Source organism: Coregonus clupeaformis, chromosome 28, assembly GCF_020615455.1.
Source record: "Coregonus clupeaformis isolate EN_2021a chromosome 28, ASM2061545v1, whole genome shotgun sequence".
NCBI lineage: Eukaryota > Metazoa > Chordata > Actinopteri > Salmoniformes > Salmonidae > Coregonus > Coregonus clupeaformis.
In genome coordinates, this window is record NC_059219.1 from 23,328,310 (window position 1) to 23,339,608 (window position 11,299).

Sequence of the window (11,299 nt, forward strand, 5' to 3'; positions counted from 1 at the left end):
ATGAGGGAGGACCAGAGGCCTGAGGAGGGGGAGGCGATAGCTCGCAGCCTGATGAAGGAGCTCGGTGTTGGGGATGACAGCCTGGTGACTGGGGCCTACATGGACCTCTTGCTGGAAGGCCAGGGCTAGAAACACACAGTGACCCTCCCATGCAGGACTAAAACATTCCCATACTGGAGTGTGAAAGCAACTGGAAAACTGTTTTTGTAATAAAAAGTAAAATAACAAAACTGTGTGTTATGTTTAATAAGGTCTAAGGGCCCCGGGGTTTCTACCAAGCTAACATATGGACTTTTTAAAGATGGTCATGCCCCGTGTATCTCAGTTGGTAGAGCTAACTGTAAGGGGGTTTCTACCAAGCTAACATATGGACTTTTTAAAGATGGTCATGCCAAGGATCATTTAGCTATTTGATTTTACATTTTAGGAGCCCTGTAGGTATACAAATGAATTTGAACAAACATTGAATTTGGCCTTACTGCTATTAGCCATAGAAACCCATTGAATAACAGATTCATACATGGAAAAACAGTCCGTTTTCTCTGAAGTGTCTGTCTCTATCTGAGAGATATAAGAACCATCAGTGGAATGATCTGTATACCTTTGATGTGGAACATTCACTTCCATTCATTTTTCAGCCCGGCACTGGGTTACCTTCAGACGAGTCACGTGACACTTGTGCGGATGGTGTTTCCTGAGCGTCTCATCTTTCCATAGAGGGGTCATATTAGTGTGTAGCCCAAACTGCTTGTGAGAAGACTGATGTTCTGGATATTCTCCTGGTCTGTCAAACAGCGCTGTAGGTCTGCCTCCTTCCACCGCAGATGAGGAACGCCCGACAGGCCAACAGCTCTAGCATACAGAGGCCTGAACAGCTCTAGCATACAGAGGCCTGACCAGCTCTAGCATACAGAGGCCTGACCAGCTCCTAGCATACAGAGGCCTGAACAGCTCTAGCATACAGAGGCCTGACCAGCTCTAGCATACAGAGGCCTGACCAGCTCTAGCATACAGAGGCCTGACCAGCTCTAGCATACAGAGGCCTGAACAGCTCCTAGCATACAGAGGCCTGACCAGCTCTAGCATACAGAGGCCTGACCAGCTCTAGCATACAGAGGCCTGACCAGCTCTAGCATACAGAGGCCTGACCAGCTCTAGCATACAGAGGCCTGAACAGCTCTAGCATACAGAGGCCTGACCAGCTCTAGCATACAGAGGCCTGACCAGCTCTAGCATACAGAGGCCTGAACAGCTCTAGCATACAGAGGCCTGAACAGCTCTAGAATACAGAGGCCTGAACAGCTCTAGCATACAGAGGCCTGAACAGCTCTAGCATACAGAGGCTTGAACAGCTCTAGCATACAGAGGCCTGAACAGCTCTAGCATACAGAGGCCTGAACAGCTCTAGAATACAGAGGCCTGAACAGCTCTAGCATACAGAGGCCTGAACAGCTCTAGCATACAGAGGCCTGAACAGCTCTAGCATACAGAGGCCTGAACAGCTCTAGCATACAGAGGCCTGAACAGCTCTAGCATACAGAGGCCTGACCAGCTCTAGCATACAGAGGCCTAACCCTAATCATAACCCTAACCCTAACATAACCCTAACTCAATACAGATATGATATAAACCTCTCTACCACTCTAACCCTAACATAACCCTAACTCAATACAGATATGATATAAACCTCTCTACCACTCTAACCCTAACCCAATACAGATATGATATAAACCTCTCTACCACTCTAACCCTAACATAACCCTAACTCAATACAGATATGATATAAAACCTCTACCACTCTAACCCTAACATAACCCTAACTCAATACAGATATGATATAAACCTCTCTACCACTCTAACCCTAACATAACCCTAACTCAATACAGATATGATATAAACCTCTCTACCACTCTAACCCTAACTCAATACAGATATGATATAAACCTCTCTACCACTCTAACCCTAACTCAATACAGATATGATATAAACCTCTCTACCACTCTAACCCTAACATAACCCTAACTCAATACAGATATGATATAAACCTCTCTACCACTCTAACCCTAACTCAATACAGATATGATATAAACCTCTCTACCACTCTAACCCTAACATAACCCTAACTCAATACAGATATGATATAAACCTCTCTACCACTCTAACCCTAACTCAATACAGATGTGATATAAACCTCTCTACCACTCCTAACCCTAACATAACCCTAACTCAATACAGATATGATATAAACCTCTCTACCACTCTAACCCTAACATAACCCTAACTCAATACAGATATGATATAAACCTCTCTACCACTCTAACCCTAACATAACCCTAACTCAATACAGATATGATATAAACCTCTCTACCACTCTAACCCTAACATAACCCTAACTCAATACAGATATGATATAAACCTCTCTACCACTCTAACCCTAACTCAATACAGATATGATATAAACCTCTCTACCACTCTAACCCTAACATACCCTAACTCAATACAGATATGATATAAACCTCTCTACCACTCTAACCCTAACATAACCCTAACTCAATACAGATATGATATAAACCTCTCTACCACTTAACCCTAACATAACCCTAACTCAATACAGATATGATATAAACCTCTCTACCACTCTAACCCTAACACAACCCTAACTCAATACAGATATGATATAAACCTCTCTACCACTCTAACCCTAACCCAATACAGATATGATATAAATCTCTCTACCACTCTAACCCTAACATAACCCTAACTCAATACAGATATGATTTAAACCTCTCTACCACTCTAACCCTAACTCAATACAGATATGATATAAACCTCTCTACCACTCTAACCCTAACATAACCCTAACTCAATACAGATATGATTTAAACCTCTCTACCACTCTAACCCTAACTCAATACAGATATGATATAAACCTCTCTACCACTCTAACCCTAACATAACCCTAACTCAATACAGATATGATATATACCTCTCTACCACTCTAACCCTAACTCAATACAGATATGATATAAACCTCTCTACCATTCTAACCCTAACTCAATACAGATATGATATAAACCTCTCTACCACTCTAACCCTAACTCAATACAGATATGATATAAACCTCTCTACCACTAACCCTAACATAACCCTAACTCAATACAGATATGATATAAACCTCTCTACCACTCTAACCCTAACTCAATACAGATATGATATAAACCTCCTCTACCACTCTAACCCTAACATAACCCCTAACTCAATACAGATATGATATAATCCTCTCTACCACTCTAACCCTAACATAACCCCTAACTCAATACAGATATGATATAAACCTCTACCACTCTAACCCTAACTCAATACAGATATGATATAAACCTCTCTACCACTCTAACCCTAACATAACCCTAACTCAATACAGATATGATATAAACCTCTCTACCACTCTAACCCTAACTCCAATACAGATATGATATAAACCTCTCTACCACTCTAACCCTAACATAACCCTTACTCAATACATATATGATATAAAACCTCTCTACCACTCTAACCCTACCATAACCCTAACTCAATACAGATATGATATAAACCTCTCTACCACTCTAACCCTAACATAACCCTAACTCAATACAGATATGATATAAACCTCTCTACCACTCTAACCCTAACTCAATACAGATATGATATAAACCTCTCTACCACTATCCCTAACTCAATACAGATATGATATAAACCTCTCTACCACTCTAACCCTAATATAACTCGGTACAGCTCAGAGATGCCGTCTAACGTGGAGATCAAGGCGAGGGTGAGCAATGCGACACGATTGGCAGAGAGAGCCAGCCAGCTAAGCCAATCAGAGGGCACAGTAATCCGCCAGCAGGACACATTCTTCAACTGCAGCACCTGACGACTTAAACTACGCAACCTGATGGTACACAGACACACATAAACACAGACACACACACACACACAGACACACACACAGACACACACACACATAAAAACACACACATAAAAACACACACACACACACACAGACAGACACACACACACAGACAGACACACAGACACACACACACAGACACACACACAGACACACACAAACACACACACAGACACACACTCATACACAGACACACATAAAACACACATCCTTTGGACTGACGTTTTGTTTGTCCAGCAGGATGGGAGGGGTCAGCTGATCTTCTATGAGAGACCAGATTGTGATGGGCCCAAGGTGTCCAACTACTCCATCTCTAATACACAGGATCCAGAGGGACTCAGAGTGAGTAGCTACTACAACACTACTCCATCTCTACTACACAGTGAGTAGCTACTACAACACTTACTCCATCTCTACTACAGTGAGTAGCTACTACAACACTACTCCATCTCTACTACACAGTGAGTAGCTACTACAACACTGCTCCATCTCTGCTACACAATGAGTAGCTACTACAACACTACTCCATCTCTACTACACAGTGAGTAGCTACTACAACACTACTCCCTCTCTACTACACAGTGAGTAGCTACTACAACACTACTCCATCTCTGCTACACAATGAGTAGCTACTACAACACTACTCCATCTCTGCTACACAGTGAGTAGCTACTACAACACTACTCCATCTCTGCTACACAGTGAGTAGCTACTACAACACTACTCCATCTCTGCTACACAGTGAGTAGCTACTACAACACTACTCCATCTCTACTACACAGTGAGTAGCTACTACAACACTACTCCATCTCTACTACACAGTGAGTAGCTACTACAACACTACTCCATCTCTACTACACAGTGAGTAGCTACTACAACACTACTCCATCTCTACTACACAGTGAGTAGCTACTACAACACTACTCCATCTCTACTACACAGTGAGTAGCTACTACAACACTACTCCATCTCTACTACACAGTGAGTAGCTACTACAACACTACTCCATCTCTGATACACAGTGAGTAGCTACTACAACACTAATCCATCTCTACTACAGTGAGTAGCTACTACAACACTAATCCATCTCTGCTACACATTGAGTAGCTACTACAACACTAATCCATCTCTGCTACACAATGAGTAGCTACTACAACACTACTCCATCTCTGCTACACAGTGAGTAGCTACTACAACACTACTCCATCTCTGCTACACAGTGAGTAGCTACTACAACACTACTCCATATCTACTACACAGTGAGTAGCTACTACAACACTACTCCATCTCTACTACACAGTGAGTAGCTACTACAACACTACTCCATCTCTACTACACAGTGAGTAGCTACTACAACACTACTCCATCTCTGCTACACAATGAGTAGCTACTACAACACTAATCCATCTCTACTACAGTGAGTAGCTACTACAACATTACTCCATCTCTACTACAGTGAGTAGCTACTACAACATTACTCCATCTCTGCTACACAATGAGTAGCGACTACAACACTACTCCATCTCTACTACACAGTGAGTAGCTACTACAACACTAATCCATCTCTGCTACACATTGAGTAGCTACTACAACACTAATCCATCTCTTCTACACAATGAGTAGCTACTACAACACTAATCCATCTCTACTACAGTGAGTAGCTACTACAACACTACTCCATCTCTACTACAGTGAGTAGCTACTACAACACTAATCCATCTCTACTACACAGTGAGTAGCTACTACAACACTACTCCATCTCTGCTCACACATTGAGTAGCTACTACAACACTAATCCATATCTACTACACAGTGAGTAGCTACTACAACACTACTCCATCTCTACTACACAGTGATTAGCTACTACAACACTACTCCATCTCTGCTACACAGTGAGTATCTACTACAACACTACTCCATCTCTACTACACAGTGTGTAGCTACTATAACACTACTCCATCTCTGCTACACAGTGATTAGCTACTACAACACTACTCCATCTCTGCTACACAGTGAGTATCTACTACAACACTACTCCATCTCTACTACACAGTGTGTAGCTACTATAACACTACTCAATCTCTACTATACAGTGAGTAGCTACTACAACACTACTCCATCTCTACTACAGTGAGTAGCTTTCTACAACACTACTCCATCTCTACTACACAATGACTAGCTACTACAACACTACTCCATCTCTACTACACAGTGAGTAGCTACTACAACACTACTCCATCTCTACTAAACAGTGAGTAGCTACTACAACACTACTCCATCTCTACTACAGTGAGTAGCTCCTACAACACTACTCCATCTGAGGGAATGAGTGACTGGTTTAGTGTAGAGATAGCTGGTCATGAGGTGAGGTGGTGTATATTAATCTTAGTGTGTGTTTGTGTAGACTGTGTTGGCTGATTCTCTAGGGGGTGAAGGGGTGAGGTGAGGAAGGAGAGGAGGCTGTTCCTGGTTGGTCAGACGAGGGTTCACTTGGACACAGTGGAGGGCCTGGGACACTACATGGAACTAGAGGTAGATTCACCTGCCTGGGACACTACATATAACTAGAGGTAGATTCACCTGGCTGGGACATTACATATAACTAGAGGTAGATTCACCTGGCTGGGACATTACATATAACTAGAGGTAGATTCACCTGGCTGGGACATTACATATAACTAGAGGTAGATTCACCTGGCTGGGACATTACATGGAACTAGAGGTAGATTCACCTGGCTGGGACACTACATATAACTAGAGGTAGATTCACCTGGCTGGGACATTACATATAACTAGAGGTAGATTCACCTGGCTGGGACATTACATATGAACTAGAGGTAGATTCACCTGGCTGGGACATTACATATAACTAGAGGTAGATTCACCTGGCTGGGACATTACATATAACTAGAGGTAGATTCACCTGGCTGGGACACTACATGGAACTAGAGGTAGATTCACCTGGCTGGGACATTACATATAACTAGAGGTAGATTCACCTGCCTCGGACATTACATACAGTGGGGAAAAAAAGTATTTAGTCAGCCACCAATTGTGCAAGTTCTCCCACTTAAAAAGATGAGAGAGGCCTTTAATTTTTATCATAGGTACACGTCAACTATGACAGACAAAATGAGAAAAAAAAATCCAGAAAATCACATTGTAGGATTTTTATAAATTTATTTGCAAATTATGGTGGAAAATAAGTATTTGGTCAATAACAAAAGTTTCTCAATACTTTGTTATATACCCTTTGTTGGCAATGACACAGGTCAAACGTTTTCTGTAAGTCTTCACAAGGTTTTCACACACTATTTTGGCCCATTCCTCCATGCAGATCTCCTCTAGAGCAGTGATGTTTTGGGGCTGTCGCTGGGCAACACGGACTTTCAACTCCCTCAAAGATTTTCTATGGGGTTGAGATCTGGAGACTGGCTAGGCCACTCCAGGACCTTGAAATGCTTCTTACGAAGCCACTCCTTCGTTGCCCGGGCAGTGTGTTTGGGATCATTGTCATGCTGAAAGACCCAGCCACGTTTCATCTTCAATGCCCTTGCTGATGGAAGGAGGTTTTCACTCAAAATCTCACGATACATGGCCCCATTCATTCTTTCCTTTACACGGATCAGTCGTCCTGGTCCCTTTGCAGAAAAACAGCCCCAAAGCATGATGTTTCCACCCCCATGCTTCACAGTAGGTATGGTGTTCTTTGGATGCAACTCAGCATTCTTTGTCCTCCAAACACGACGAGTTGAGTTTTTACCAAAAAGTTATATTTTGGTTTCATCTGACCATATGACATTCTCCCAATCCTCTTCTGGATCATCCAAATGCACTCTAGCAAACTTCAGACGGGCCTGGACATGTACTGGCTTAAGCAGGGGGACACGTCTGGAACTGCAGGATTTGAGTCCCTGGCGGCGTAGTGTGTTACTGATGGTAGGCTTTGTTACTTTGGTCCCAGCTCTATGCAGGTCATTCACTAGGTCCCCCTGTGTGGTTCTGGGATTTTTGCTCACCGTTCTTGTGATAATTTTGACCCCACGGGGTGAGATCTTGCGTGGAGCCCCAGATCGAGGGAGATTATCAGTGGACTTGTATGTCTTCCATTTCCTAATAATTGCTCCCACAGTTGATTTCTTCAAACCAAGCTGCTCACCTATTGCAGATTCAGTCTTCCCAGCCTGGTGCAGATATACAATTTTGTTTCTGGTGTCCTTTGACAGCTCTTTGGTCTTGGCCATAGTGGAGTTTGGAGTGTGACTGTTTGAGGTTGTGGACAGGTGTCTTTTATACTGATAACAAGTTCAAACAGGTGCTATTAATACAGGTAACGAGTGGAGGACAGAGGAGCCTCTTAAAGAAGAAGTTACAGGTCTGTGAGAGCCAGAAATCTTGCTTGTTTGTAGGTGACCAAATACTTATTTTCCACCATAATTTGCAAATAAATTCATTAAAAATCCTACAGTGTGATTTTCTGGATTATTTTTTCTTAATTTGTCTGTCATAGTTGACGTGTACCTATGATGAAAATTACAGGTCTCTCTCATCTTTTTAAGTGGGAGAACCTGCACAATTGGTGGCTGACTAAATACTTTTTTTCCCCACTGTATAACTAGAGGTAGATTCACCTGGCTGGGACATTACATATAACTAGAGGTAGATTCACCTGCCTCGGACATTACATATAACTAGAGGTAGATTCACCTGCCTCGGACATTACATATAACTAGAGGTAGATTCACCTGGCTGGGACATTACATGGAACTAGAGGTAGATTCACCTGCCTGGGACACTACATATAACTAGAGGTAGATTCACCTGGCTGGGACATTACATATAACTAGAGGTAGATTCACCTGCCTGGGACACTACATATAACTAGAGGGGTGTGTGTGTGTGTGTGTGTGTGTGTGTGTGTGTGTGTGTGTCTAGGTGGTGATGAGGGAGGACCAGAGGCCTGAGGAGGGGGAGGCGATAGCTCGCAGCCTGATGAAGGAGCTCGGTGTTGGGGATGACAGCCTGGTGACTGGGGCCTACATGGACCTCTTGCTGGAAGGCCAGGGCTAGAAACACACAGTGACCCTCCCATGCAGGACTAAAACATTCCCATACTGGAGTGTGAAAGCAACTGGAAAACTGTTTTTGTAATAAAAAGTAAAATAACAAAACTGTGTGTTATGTTTAATAAGGTCTAAGGGGCCCCGGGGTTTCTACCAAGCTAACAATGGACTTTTTAAAGATGGTCATGCCCCGTATCTCAGTGGTAGAGCTAACTGTAAGGGGTTTCTACCAAGCTAACATATGGACTTTTTAAAGATGGTCATGCCAAGGATCATTTAGCTATTTGATTTTACATTTTAGGAGCCCTGTAGGTATACAAATGAATTTGAACAAACATTGAATTTGGCCTTACTGCTATTAGCCATAGAAACCCATTGAATAACAGATTCATACATGGAAAAACAGTCCGTTTTCTCTGAAGTGTCTGTCTCTATCTGAGAGATATAAGAACCATCAGTGGAATGATCTGTATACCTTTGATGTGGAACATTCACTTCCATTCATTTTTCAGCCCGGCACTGGGTTACCTTCAGACGAGTCACGTGACACTTGTGCGGATGGTGTTTCCTGAGCGTCTCATCTTTCCATAGAGGGGTCATATTAGTGTGTAGCCCAAACTGCTTGTGAGAAGACTGATGTTCTGGATATTCTCCTGGTCTGTCAAACAGCGCTGTAGGTCTGCCTCCTTCCACCGCAGATGAGGAACGCCGACAGGCCAACAGCTCTGGCATACAGAGGCCTGAACAGCTCTAGCATACAGAGGCCTGACCAGCTCCTAGCATACAGAGGCCTGAACAGCTCTAGCATACAGAGGCCTGACCAGCTCTAGCATACAGAGGCCTGACCAGCTCTAGCATACAGAGGCCTGACCAGCTCTAGCATACAGAGGCCTGACCAGCTCTAGCATACAGAGGCCTGACCAGCTCTAGCATACAGAGGCCTGACCAGCTCTAGCATACAGAGGCCTGACCAGCTCTAGCATACAGAGGCCTGACCAGCTCTAGCATACAGAGGCTTGAACAGCTCTAGCATACAGAGGCCTGAACAGCTCTAGAATACAGAGGCCTGAACAGCTCTAGCATACAGAGGCCTGAACAGCTCTAGCATACAGAGGCCTGAACAGCTCTAGAATACAGAGGCCTGAACAGCTCTAGCATACAGAGGCCTGAACAGCTCTAGCATACAGAGGCTTGAACAGCTCTAGCATACAGAGGCCTGAACAGCTCTAGCATACAGAGGCCTGAACAGCTCTAGAATACAGAGGCCTGAACAGCTCTAGCATACAGAGGCCTGAACAGCTCTAGCATACAGAGGCCTGAACAGCTCTAGCATACAGAGGCCTGATCAGCTCTAGCATACAGAGGCCTGAACAGCTCTAGCATACAGAGGCCTGACCAGCTCTAGCATACAGAGGCCTAACCCTAATCATAACCCTAACCCTAACATAACCCTAACTCAATACAGATATGATATAAACCTCTCTACCACTCTAACCCTAACTCAATACAGATATGATATAAACCTCTCTACCACTCTAACCCTAACATAACCCTAACTCAATACAGATATGATATAAACCTCTCTACCACTCTAACCCTAACATAACCCTAACTCAATACAGATATGATATAAACCTCTCTACCACTCTAACCCTAACCCAATACAGATATGATATAAACCTCTCTACCACTCTAACCCTAACATAACCCTAACTCAATACAGATATGATATAAACCTCTACCACTCTAACCCTAACATAACCCTAACTCAATACAGATATGATATAAACCTCTCTACCACTCTAACCCTAACATAACCCTAACTCAATACAGATATGATATAAACCTCTCTACCACTCTAACCCTAACTCAATACAGATATGATATAAACCTCTCTACCACTCTAACCCTAACTCAATACAGATATGATATAAACCTCTCTACCACTCTAACCCTAACATAACCCTAACTCAATACAGATATGATATAAACCTCTCTACCACTCTAACCCTAACTCAATACAGATATGATATAAACCTCTCTACCACTCTAACCCTAACATAACCCTAACTCAATACAGATATGATATAAACCTCTCTACCACTCTAACCCTAACTCAATACAGATATGATATAAACCTCTCTACCACTCTAACCCTAACATAACCCTAACTCAATACAGATATGATATAAACCTCTCTACCACTCTAACCCTAACATAACCCTAACTCAATACAGATATGATATAAACCTCTCTACCACTCTAACCCTAACATAACCCTAACTCA

General features: G+C 42.9%; 1 pseudogene; it reads left to right on the forward strand.

Moving 5' to 3' along the window:
* LOC123482099 lies at nt 1-9,120 on the forward strand (annotated as a pseudogene).
* The last annotated feature ends 2,179 nt before the right edge of the window (nt 9,121-11,299 follow it).